Source organism: Vulpes lagopus, chromosome 10, assembly GCF_018345385.1.
Source record: "Vulpes lagopus strain Blue_001 chromosome 10, ASM1834538v1, whole genome shotgun sequence".
NCBI classification, from domain to species: domain Eukaryota; kingdom Metazoa; phylum Chordata; class Mammalia; order Carnivora; family Canidae; genus Vulpes; species Vulpes lagopus.
This window is the reverse complement of record NC_054833.1, coordinates 18580464-18591936: the sequence shown is the minus strand read 5'-3', so window position 1 is coordinate 18591936 and position 11473 is coordinate 18580464. Positions and strand designations below refer to the sequence as shown.

Genomic DNA, 11473 nt, shown 5'->3' with positions numbered 1-11473 from the left:
GGGTAACTGTATGTGGTTATAATTTTCCTAAATTAAGATTTAGCTAATAGTGCATCTGAGTCTATAATGTGAGCAATTTTCTGAAAGTATTTTTTTACCAGAGAAAACATGCAACTAAGTGGGAACTCTTTTAATTAATTACTTTCACGGTTGGTTACCCCTTCATTGCTTGTGTTTACAACCAATTTTCCGAAGCAATTTTTGCACTTCAAAATGAGCACACGAGGTCAGGGGAATGATTCAAAAGCATAAGCTTGCAAGAGCGGACTATCCATACCATTTTGATTATTTCAGGGCATACAAAAAGATGTTTGACTAAAGTGGCTTACTTATTTTTTAGAACTTGGGCTTTTTTTGTTTTCTTCAAATCTACCTTTTGATTCTCCACAAGAGACTAAAAGTATACTTTTGATCTTAGGTCGTATTCTTACAGTTTCCAAATAGACCAGTGGCCAGGGACTTTCTGAATCTTTTTTTTTTTTTTTTAAGATTTATTTATTTATTCATTTGAGACACAGAGGGAGAGAGAGAAGCAGAGACACAGGCAGAGGGAGAAGCAGGCTCCATGCAGGGAGCCCGATGCGGGGCTCGATCCCGAGACTCCAGGATCATGCCCTGGGCCAAAGGAAGATGCTCAACCACTGACCCACCCAGGCATTCCAGGACTTTCTGAATGTAAAGTGACTCTAATTTCATAGTTTTGTTTCCTTCTTGTGAAAATGGATCTTATCTATAGCCATGTTTCATATTTAAAAAATATCTAACTGCTCAAGTGATTCTTTAGGTCAAGAATTGCTATTAGTGGGGTGCCTGGGTGGCTCAGTCAGTTAAGCATCCAACTCTTGATTTCGGCTCAGGTTATGGTCTCAGGGTTGTGAGATTGAGCCCCATGTCAGGCTCTGAGCTGGGCATGGAGTCTGCTTGGGAGTCTCTCTCTCTCTCTCTCCTTCTGCTCCTACCCCCATCTAAAAAAAGAAAAAAAGAATCATTATTAATAAGAAGCCACTGTGGGTGGCTAGGATGAGTATCAGGGTTCTATAAAATCTTCATAGTTTGCTACCCCCAGACCCTCAGGGACAATTCATTCCTATCTCTTCTCTTTTTCAAACAAAGAAAAGGGGGCGAGTAGTCTGGTGCCTTATCTGACTGTGACGAAATACTGGAGCACCACGCTGGGAACCAGGAAGCCTGGGAGGTTGCAGCATCTGTGGCCTTGGCCTCATATTAGTTTGCCAATAACTAAGTAGCCTAGACTGGTTGGCTTAAACAACAGAAACTTATTTCTCCCAGTTCCAGAGGCTGGAAGTCCAAGATAAAGTGCCAGCCGATTTGGCTCCTGGTGAGAATTCTCTTCCTGGCTTGGAGAAAGCTGCTTCCCTGGTGCGTCCTCACGTGGTGGAGGTGCGTGGAGGTGGTGTGTGGGAGGGTTCTCTTCTTACAAGGGCACTAATTCCGTTATGAAGGCCCACTCTCATGACCTCATTCTAACCTTAATTATTTCCCAAAGGCCCCATCTCCAAAGACCTTCTCCTTAACACTTCAACATATAAATTTGGGGGGCAACCCATTTCATATCAACCTGCCTTAATTATCTTTCGTCTGGAATAGGCTAGGAGCTCTGATTTTCTGGGACATATTCAGGAAGAGAACTCTTCTCAGTATCTTGGTTTTAATATCTGAAAAGTGATTCTTACCAGCAACTGCTCCGAAATGTCAGTGTATTTAGATCACAACTACATATTATGGGACACCAAATCTACTCGGAGGCCTAAGATGTAAAAGTTACTCCAAAATATATTTTATTTTTATTTATTTATTTTTTTCTTTTTCCAAAATATATTTTAAATGATTGTTATCACTTTTTTTTTTTTGAGAAATTATTGCTATGTGTCTATTCTTAGTACCATTCAAAATGCCTTTTCACTTGTGGGGCCCTCTTGGTGTAGTAACATGAGAGCTGGTCTAGGTGGCTTCAAGCTTGGGTTCCAGCTCTCCCTCTAGGGCTTGCAAATCTAAGCTGTGATTTCTCCCATCTTTAAAACGTTTCTTCTCTCTGTATCATTTGGGAAAGAGGCATGAATGTCTGCCAGCAGCTCGCAAGGTGTTGATGTGACTTCTCAGAGCTCTGTGTCCGCTTTTTCTACCGTAGACTCCACCTACTTCACCGTGGGTCTCAGTCTGGAATCTGCTGACTGCAGCGTGCACCGGGTCCACATGTGGTATAAAGGACACTAGTTGAACAGAAGCTTTCTTTTCAAGTGATAATTATCTAATACCAAGCAGCTTAGAGAAAGGGGGGAATGTATTGACTCAGATAAGTAAATGGTAGAAAGAACAGGGCTCTCTCTTTCACTGCTTTCTTTTTCACATGCCAACATTTTCCTGAAGTATTGTTTTCCTTAGGGTTAGACTCATGGGTCCTGATAGCCCTGGGCATGCATCTTCCCAGCGTTTCCCTCTGGGAGGAAAGGGCTTCTTCTGGCAAAGCTGGGGTAGGGTTCTGATTGGCCTGGCTTGCATCCTGGGCCAGCTGGAAGAGCCAAGCTGGGCCTGAGAGCTTCAGTTGGGCTCTTGTGGCATGCGGTGGCATCCTGAAGCACACAGGTGGACCACGTGTTAAGCGTAAAGCAATTTCCTCAAAGAAAGAAACGCCAAGGCAAGATCCCCATGGGAATTGTAAGCTGGGCAACCACCTCATCCGCAGACTGTTTCTACTACAGTGAGACGGGCTTCACACCCCTCTTGGTAGCTCTGTGGAGCTTCTCTTTAGAGCCTTCCACACGTAGCTATATGGATGGATCCGATTTTATTGAGGGACAGGGGAAAACAAAAAGGAATGACAACCTACAGCAGGAAGAATTGCAAACGATATGCTGGCATTGTCTGGGAGCTAAGGACAAGCATGCAGATTGGTCAGCCTCTCACAGGGGACTCTGTCCTGATACACCCAGTTTCTGTATGTGGGTCCCCAACCCCTCTACCATGTATATCCTCCTTTTAGCTTCACCTTGGTTCTCCCCCTTCCATTAGGGGAATTAGGGAAACCCTATGGAGGGCACTGCTATGCCCAGGATACACCTTTTTCTACTTAGCAGTACTTTCTCAGAGTCTTAGGTAGTCAGTCCAGAAATAGCATCCCGGGGATCTGGGACAATGATGGGCTGTGTTGGTCTCGGCCACTTCAAGTCCCCCTGAACAACTCTGGCAGGATAGGGGGCTTCGGTGGGCTTTGGTGCCAGTGCTTCAGAGTATCCTATGTTGGACTCTGCTCGGACACTGTCCTGGTGGACTTCCCAACGTTGTTCTTTATGCTCTGCTCCCCAGTATGAGTTGGGGAAGTGCATATTTATTTTCCTGATTGCCTAGCAGAAAGAAGAGATTTCCTCATGGTTCTGTATTGCAAAGCCTACTTGCATTCTGTTCTGTTCACTTTGGATTTCAAGTGGTTTCTCAGTAGGTCTGTTGGGGATAGGGAACAGGCACATTACTCGGCCATATTCCATGGTGGCTTCCCTGGCTCCTAAAAAGACCTTGCCAATACACTGAATTTTCTGCTTAGAGAGGCTGGATTAACTTCTTAGATAAGGATCATGTTTCTTAATCTCCGTCTGGGGAAAAAGGTTGGTTTTTTTCTCTCCATTATGCAAGTGATTTTCCTTTGAGTATCCCCAGCAGGCTTGAAAATTTCTTTGAAGTTTATGGTTTCTCATAAAATTAATGTAAATTTTGCATTCTGCTCTATTATATATGTTTATAAGTACTGTTTTAAATTACTTCTTATTGAACTAAATATATTTTCTGAAAAGATGTGTCATATTCATCTTGTTACCCTGTTATTCTCGAGCTTTGAGTAATTCTTGGCAATCACTTGAGAAGCCTGGTAATATGTCATTACAGCCTTACTACTCCCTCCCCTCCAATCTCTAATCTTCTGAAGCAACTTGGAGTAGCCCAAGCCTTTATAAAACTGTATCTTTGGGGCACATAACCTCACCCAGATCTTAGAGGGTGATGAAGGGGAACAAATTTTCCAGACAAGCTCAGGACAGCCTTTGGCATATACAACACCCATACTTTCTTTCAATAACTTTCTAACTTGGGACTTAAACTTCATGTACTCACTGGCCGTTATGAATCATTGATTCAGATAATTCTCCGCTGAATGTAGCACCACCAACTCCTGGTCAACTCCTGGAGATCCTGGACTGGGTGTGTTTGTGTGAGTCAAGACATCCACACTCCTCTGGATCTGGTGGATGCATTTTGCTGCCCAGTATCCATTCACTCGTCTCTGATAACCACACCCCAATATCACTCTGGGGAACCACCCCTAATCCACTTTCCTTCCATCTACTTTTGGTTGTTTTGGCTCCTTCGAGATGCAGAACATATGACTCAGGTCCGGCCAATCAGCATGTCTCAGTTCCCTGGCTGGGGACCCAAAATGACTCAATCAGAGTGAATAAAATGAAATCCTATTGGGCTTAAAGCCTGGAAGATATACAATCTAGATTTCAGTAGACGTCTTATGATCAGGAAGAGAGAGACTGTCTGAGAATAAAGCCAAAACACAGAATAGATCATAGCCAGTAGACCATGTGAGAAGACAAACTGGGTCCTGGCAACATCGTTTGGCATTTACACAAAGCTATGCTTGAAGCCAATACTGCCCCTGAACTTTTCAGTTATCTTAGCTAATAAATTACATTTTGGCTTAATCCTATAAGGTTGGATTTTCATGTGTGTGTATCTTTTGGAAATGAATGAATTCTAACTATATGTTCCATGTACGTGGGATCTTGCCTGCCTAATTTATCACTGTATCCATAGAACTGGGAACAATGGTTGACAAATAATAGGCACTCAAGAAATATTTGTTGAATAAATAAATGATCAATGAATTAGAACCAGGAGTAAGAGTTAGCACGTAGTAGATTCTGGAATAGGGAACTGGCTGGGTTAGCATTGGGTGGAAGTCAGAGGAACTCCCTACCCTAAGTTGTGAAGTTGACAATACTAATTAAGCAGTATTAAAAATGTTGATCAAATTTTCACCTGTGTGTTGGCACTCACACCAGGGACTACTAAAGGTAACACCAGGAGACTTGGTAGGAAGAATTCCAGGTGTTAGAGTATGCTGGTTACTTTATGTGGTTTCAATGAGGGCTTACAATAAAAATACAAGCTTCAGCCAAGTACAGTTTGTGATTGCTTGATTTTGAAGACACTCTTCAGCCTCAATTCATGTCACTAAGAAATTAGTTGATAGAGTATAGCTCTTAAGCAAGGCATTACCTCTTAAGACTCTCTCAGATATGACTACAGAGGATAATGGACAAGGAGATCTTCCAAGAGAGAGAAACCATGAGCCATGGGAGAAAACAGTTGAGGGAGAACTTCCCAGGATTGTCCAGATCGGCTAACCAAGAATCAAGGTCCAATGCCAGGAAGTAAGCCTTCTTATTCTCATCCAGGAGAACATGATATTTGGTTTGGATTAGTGAACACTGAGTAATTTCCAATTCTTGCTTTTCCCAAATGGTTTTATGGCAATTATCTTGTTCTTGTCCTACTATTGTATACTGAGTGTCAGGGGCTGCTAAAATGATCATTTAGGGGCTCCTGGTTGGCTCAGTTGGTTATAGGAACACCTAGATGCTCAGTTGGTTAAGTGTTTGCCTTTGGCTCAGGTCATGATCTCAGGGTCCTGGGGTCCTCAGGGTTTCCCTCTCCCTCTGCCCCTCTCCCCAGTCATGTTTTTTTTTTTCTCTCTCTCTCTCAAATATATAAAACAAAATCTCTGAAAAATAAAATGATCATTTAGCTATAAGATTATGAGCCATAATATTTTGCCTTGACTGACAAGATTGCATATCTTCCAGAGATCCCAGGTTTGGTGCTGGATTAGAATTGGGTTATCTCCTTTTGGAGAAGTGGTGAATGTATTTTAAGTAGGTGCAGCAACTTTGCAAGATATGGGAGGAAGCATGCATTCATGTGTGTGTGTGTGTGTGTGTTTTTTGGGAAGCCCAGAAGAGTGGACTGTAATGAACTTTAGTTCTTGAACTTTAGTTGCATTTTGCCACCCAGCAACCATTTACCTTTATTCTGACAACCATATGTGGTTTCCCTCTGGTAGATCACCCCTTACCCATTCTATTGCTTACATATCCACATGTAGATTTAGATCATCCAATTCCCTACCTGCATCCGACCCAGACAAAGTCAAATAAACAGGATGAGCCTTCTGGAATTTCTGGGAAAGATATTCTTGCTGTTTCTAGTGGCAATTGAAGATTAAAGAAGAGAAGACATGGAAATTCTATCATCACCTTATGACCACAGAGGGAGATCTTATTTGAGGATAAAGCCAACATATGGAGGAGAATAGAACCATGCCAAAAGATAGCAATGCTGGATCTTTTTCTCTTTTTTTAAGATTTTATTTACTTATTGATGAGAGACACAGAGAGAGACAAAGAGAGAGGCAGAGACAGGAGAAGCAGGCTCCATGCAAGGAGCCCGATAGGGCACTCAATCCTGGGACTCCGGGATCACACCCTGAGCCAAAGGCAGATGCTCAACCACTGAGCCACCCAGGTGTCCCAGCAATGCTGGGTCTTGATGTTAGGTTTGAAATCCCCACATTGCAGTCTGTGCCTGAAGTCAATTCTGTCCTTAGATTTTCAGGTCAATGAGTCAATACATTCTCATTTATCAAAATATATGTCCTGTTGGATTTCCTGCCATTTTCAATTGGAGAGGTTTTGATTGATCCAACAGACAAATATCCCTACCCTTGGAGATGCCTTGAAGGTGATGCTTTGAAAGGAGAACCTGAGACAAGAACTTGCTCAGGTGCACATAGTTTACTTGGGCGGTGATTCCAGGCGTAGAAATGGGAAAGTAGGGAGAAGGAGACAGGAAGGGCCAACACACTGGAGATTTTCTGAGGACTGTGTGGAATGCACCTCAAAAGTGTCCCACCTGGAGACAGGGGGTCTGTGGCATTTATACACTGGCCCCTGTCCCAGTTATTTGAGGGATGATCCCAGGAGTCTTAATTCAGTGTGTATATGGATTGCAGATTGCTGAAGCTCAGCAGAGTTCCGTAGTTTTAGCGAAGTCTCAAAGTCAGCAAAGCAGAGTGACCCTGAGAAAGGCTCCTGACGTGGGATGCCAGCGGTATGCATAGAAATGTCCATCACAGATGCCCTGAAACCAGATGGGCCAGAGGGCTGTGGTATTGGTGTGCCAAAAGCCATCAGCTACAAGATCTATTTCCCATTTTTCTTTCCAAGTTTCTCTCTTAACAGACCTCTTTAAATCAACTATGAGAATTGAAGAACCTACTCACACCTATCTTGGGCCTAGCCTATTCTAATATAACTCTCCCACATAATCAAATTGATGTCTTCAATACCGTGGTGGTAGAACAACCCTTCATAAGAGGACTCTGGAACAAGTTACTTCTGCCCCTACATCTGCTTCTCAAAGAATCTGGTTTGACCAAGATAAATTTACTGTTGGGATATAAGACATTTCTAAAAATCAAAAACATTTAAGCAGTGAAGACCCAAACTTGGTGGATCTAGAACTCAAGAAACGTGGAATCTGACTATTGTCTTATGAGGAAGCTGACATAAACCAGGACAGCTAAAGCTCATAGTTGATGAAGTGAATCCAAACCTTGACATACTTGAATTCCAAATCTAACCTGTGCTTAATATGGGCTGGAAACCGGGTCAAGAGGTTATTACATTACAATGTGGGGAGACAACCTGAAGACTCTTGCCTTAGGCTCCTTTTTCTACTGGAAAAATATCATGTAGCAGAGGGCTCTTCCTCAGGGCCTATGGATAACTGTGTAGGCCTATGTGTAGGAATTAATCAGGAAATTTAAAAATTATGTTGGGAGCTAACTGGGCTGACAGCTGGCTTGCCAACCAGATATATCTGTTCTTGTTTTGTCCTTTAGATAAGTCTGAAAGGGGAATGGGATGATGGGATCATTACTTCAGCTGGTGTAGGCCTCTGAACAGCAATTTCTTTATCCCTTCTAAAGAAAGAGTTAGAAGGGGCAGAGGCCTCTTCAACCCAAGAGATCCGTCACCACCCCTCTCCAGTTTTAAGCATTTAACCTCACCATTTCAATTCCTGAAAATACTCTTCTGTATCTCCCAAAGGATCCGACTTTCAGGAAGGACGTGTTCTGCCAAATAACCAGTTAACACACCAGGGAAAGGAGAGCCGAGACCTCAGTGTTGCATTTTGGCTATGACCCTACTCTGTGAAATATTGATCATGGTCTGCAGAAATTTTTGGAAATCTTGTATATAGGATGGTGCCCTTTGTTGTAAAAGCTATGACATTTTTACCCAGGCCAACAGAAGTCCCAGAGAGTTAGTTTCATTCCTGATTCCTGAACTCTGTTGGCAACATCCACCTGGATTTTATGCTACTTCCTGGACCAATAAGAATATTTAGCAATGTCAGATACTTCCAAAGATGGCCTATATTATGCCCTGTGCTGGGTCTCCTTCCATTCCAGCTATAGCCACATATAAACAGATACAAGATTCTTCCTTGCAGACAATCCCAGCCATCTTATTATGGCCTACAGTTCATATCCTGATTCTGGAAAGTATTATCCAAATTCCACCATGTCCTTGAATATATCCTGGAAGAATATTTCAGTATCTATATTTATAGTAGACACAGAATCAGACAGAGATTCTCTGTAACACAGAATCTTGTAGGCCAACCAAAAGACGTGAAGCAAACGCTTGAGGGCCCCCAAGAAGCTATTCAAAGCACAGGCTCCAGACCCAGGAGAGATCATTCTAACAGGAGATGCTGCTGGCTCTCCTATGGACATACCTCCACAACCTGTCTTTACTGAAAACCGGAAGATGGTTTCCAAGGATGACTTGCATTGTGGAGGCAATCAGCCCCACAGCATCCTACATAATCCATTTTCTCCTATTTCCTGTAGTCCCCACCCCTTCACTGTTTATCCTTTTGTTCAGCTCTGTGGAATCAGAATACGTAATGGTGGTAGGGCTGGGAGGGATGGGACTCCGGTTCTACTGGCAAGATGGCAGATGTATATAGTAGGGATCAATAAATATTTGATTAATACATGAAGGTATGTTTGTTTACATGTTTTTGGCAGATATTTATAATATTCCTAGACATCTAGTACTTTAATCAAAATGAACCTCACTTCATTATATTTGGAGCACTGCCTTAAAACTCAGAATTTATCTGGGTTTCTGGAGTATATTTTCCACCTAAAGGCTGCCCTGAGTATGTTACTCATCATTTGTGCCTGAGCCAGGAGAAAACAATGTAGGATTCCATTAGAGGCATGTCTCTCAAGCACTAAATCTCAAAACTTCCACTTTGGGTTGTATCTTCTTGAGAGCAATTCTATTTGATTTTATAGGTGCCCATTTTTGTTTTTAGGTACAAGAAATACAAACCTAGAGGATCAAGCACATCTGCCTCATAAGCAGAACAATTTAGTAACTATCAGCATATAAGAGAATTTAGACTGGCTTCTTCATTTCAGAAATATCTTTCACGTCAGTAGTCATTGTATTCAATCATTTAATTCATCTGATAGTTCCCTGGCTGTCTCCATTACATTTGCCTAGTATTGGACTTGCTTCTGGTTTAATTTTCTTTTTGTTGGCATAGTTCTGCTGAAGCTGATTTCTAGATTGTCCTATCACCATCCTCACATTCAGACTATGGGCTGAGTGGAAGGTGGAGTTAATTCACTGTTACATTCCCTAAATGTCTCTAAACTGTGGCTTCAGCTAATGACAGATACAGATGAGTATGTCCCCTACTAATGGGTGGTCCTGTACTTGGTGGAGAGACTTATTATTTTCTCCTTTTTCCAGATACATTTGGCTGTTCCGTTCAATAATGTAATATGTAGATGATCAGAGACCTGCCTATAATAGAGGAGCCAAATAAGCAGTATGGGTCTTAATTTCTAACTTGGTAATTAAATAACTTAATTATTAAGCTCAGAGGAGGTACTACTGGTATTTAGGCAAGAAAGTTCTTTGGTGTGAGGGATTGTCCTACTCATTGTTGGACGTATAGCCTTTCTGGGTTCTTCCCAGTTAAAGTGATGATCCAAACTGTTCCTTCACCTCTCAAATCCCTCACCTGGTTGAGGAGCACTAAAGGAATGAGAACTTGATTTCTAGAGAGTGTCTTGGAGTTACATGGCGAATCTCTACTTCCTTTTATGAGGAATCCTAAAGGATAGGCAACAGATAAATAATGCCCTCATTCTCCACTAGAAGTAGCTCATCCTGCATGATATGACTTAGACTTTAGATTGGCCAAGCTCTTGATTCAAGTCCAGATGTTCCAGAAAATTCTCCAAAGAGATGGTAGTTGCCCACTCTCATTTCAAGGCTTGACTTTGGCTCTAGAGTTTATCCTAAACTATTATGCTTCTGGAGATTGAAAATAGATTCAGGGCATGGGACACTATTTTCCATAATTTACTCTCTGTCCCTCTTCAGGCATTCTGGAATAAGGCTGCTGTTGACCAGATGGGCTGTGTTATATGGAGGGGAAAAGATCCTGTCTTTGTTAGGCTAAAAAATGTCCAAAACTAATGAAAACTTAAGGAACCAAATGCTTATTATATGTGATTATCACAGTGAAGCATTGTTTTAGAATGTTGTTGACACAGGTCTTGGGACTGTGTGTTCATAAACATAGTGCTCTCATGGGTGGAAGAAAATTCCAATCTAGGTTATTTTTAGAGAAAATTGTAGTTCTTTGTTTCTCCTAAAATAGAAAGGATCATATTTTCAATGCCTTTGTGGCTGTATCATGTTAATGAAGATAGGAAAAATACGCGATCCTAACTGGTTAGATACAGGACCCATACGAGAGGCAGGTGGCAAGCACACTCATGTTCCTTCCTAAAATATTTAACACTTATTTGTTGATTATGTATTATGTCTAACCCATTGCTAAGTGTGGAAGGAATACAAAAAATTATGCTATATAAGATACACGTTTCTTTCTTTCCCACCAGGAGTTCCAATGAGCCACATATACATAAGGGACAGTAAAGAATCAAAGGCAGTTTGGGATATGCGCCACCAAAGGCAGTTTGGGTCACTGTGGCATTGTTCAGAAAACCTTCTGTTGGCCATATCACAGTAGCTTTATCTCCCAAGCCACATGATCATACCTCCCACATTCGTATTGTCTACATTTGGATTTCAACTCTGCATCTGTAGGAGTCTTTCCAACCTACGCGTCTAATGAGATTTAATGTTTTGGGATAAAAGCTTCTGCAATAGAGTGATTTTGTTTTCCAAATAAATGCAAACTTGAGCTTTCTGAGCACCTCTGTAAATATGTCATTCTCAACAGTCAAATTTTTTAGATAGCTATGGATCCAGTCCTCTGAGGGGATGGGGTGGACACT

General features: G+C 41.8%; 1 long non-coding RNA gene across 1 annotated transcript in view; it reads left to right on the top strand.

The window, feature by feature from the left end:
* Window positions 1–1290: 1290 nt before the first annotated feature.
* LOC121499612 overlaps window positions 1291–11473 on the top strand; it is a 58993-nt gene continuing 48810 nt past the window's right edge. The window contains exon 1 of the long non-coding RNA XR_005990188.1: window positions 1291–1401. This is a non-coding gene — a long non-coding RNA (uncharacterized LOC121499612). The remainder of the gene's footprint in view (window positions 1402–11473) is intronic.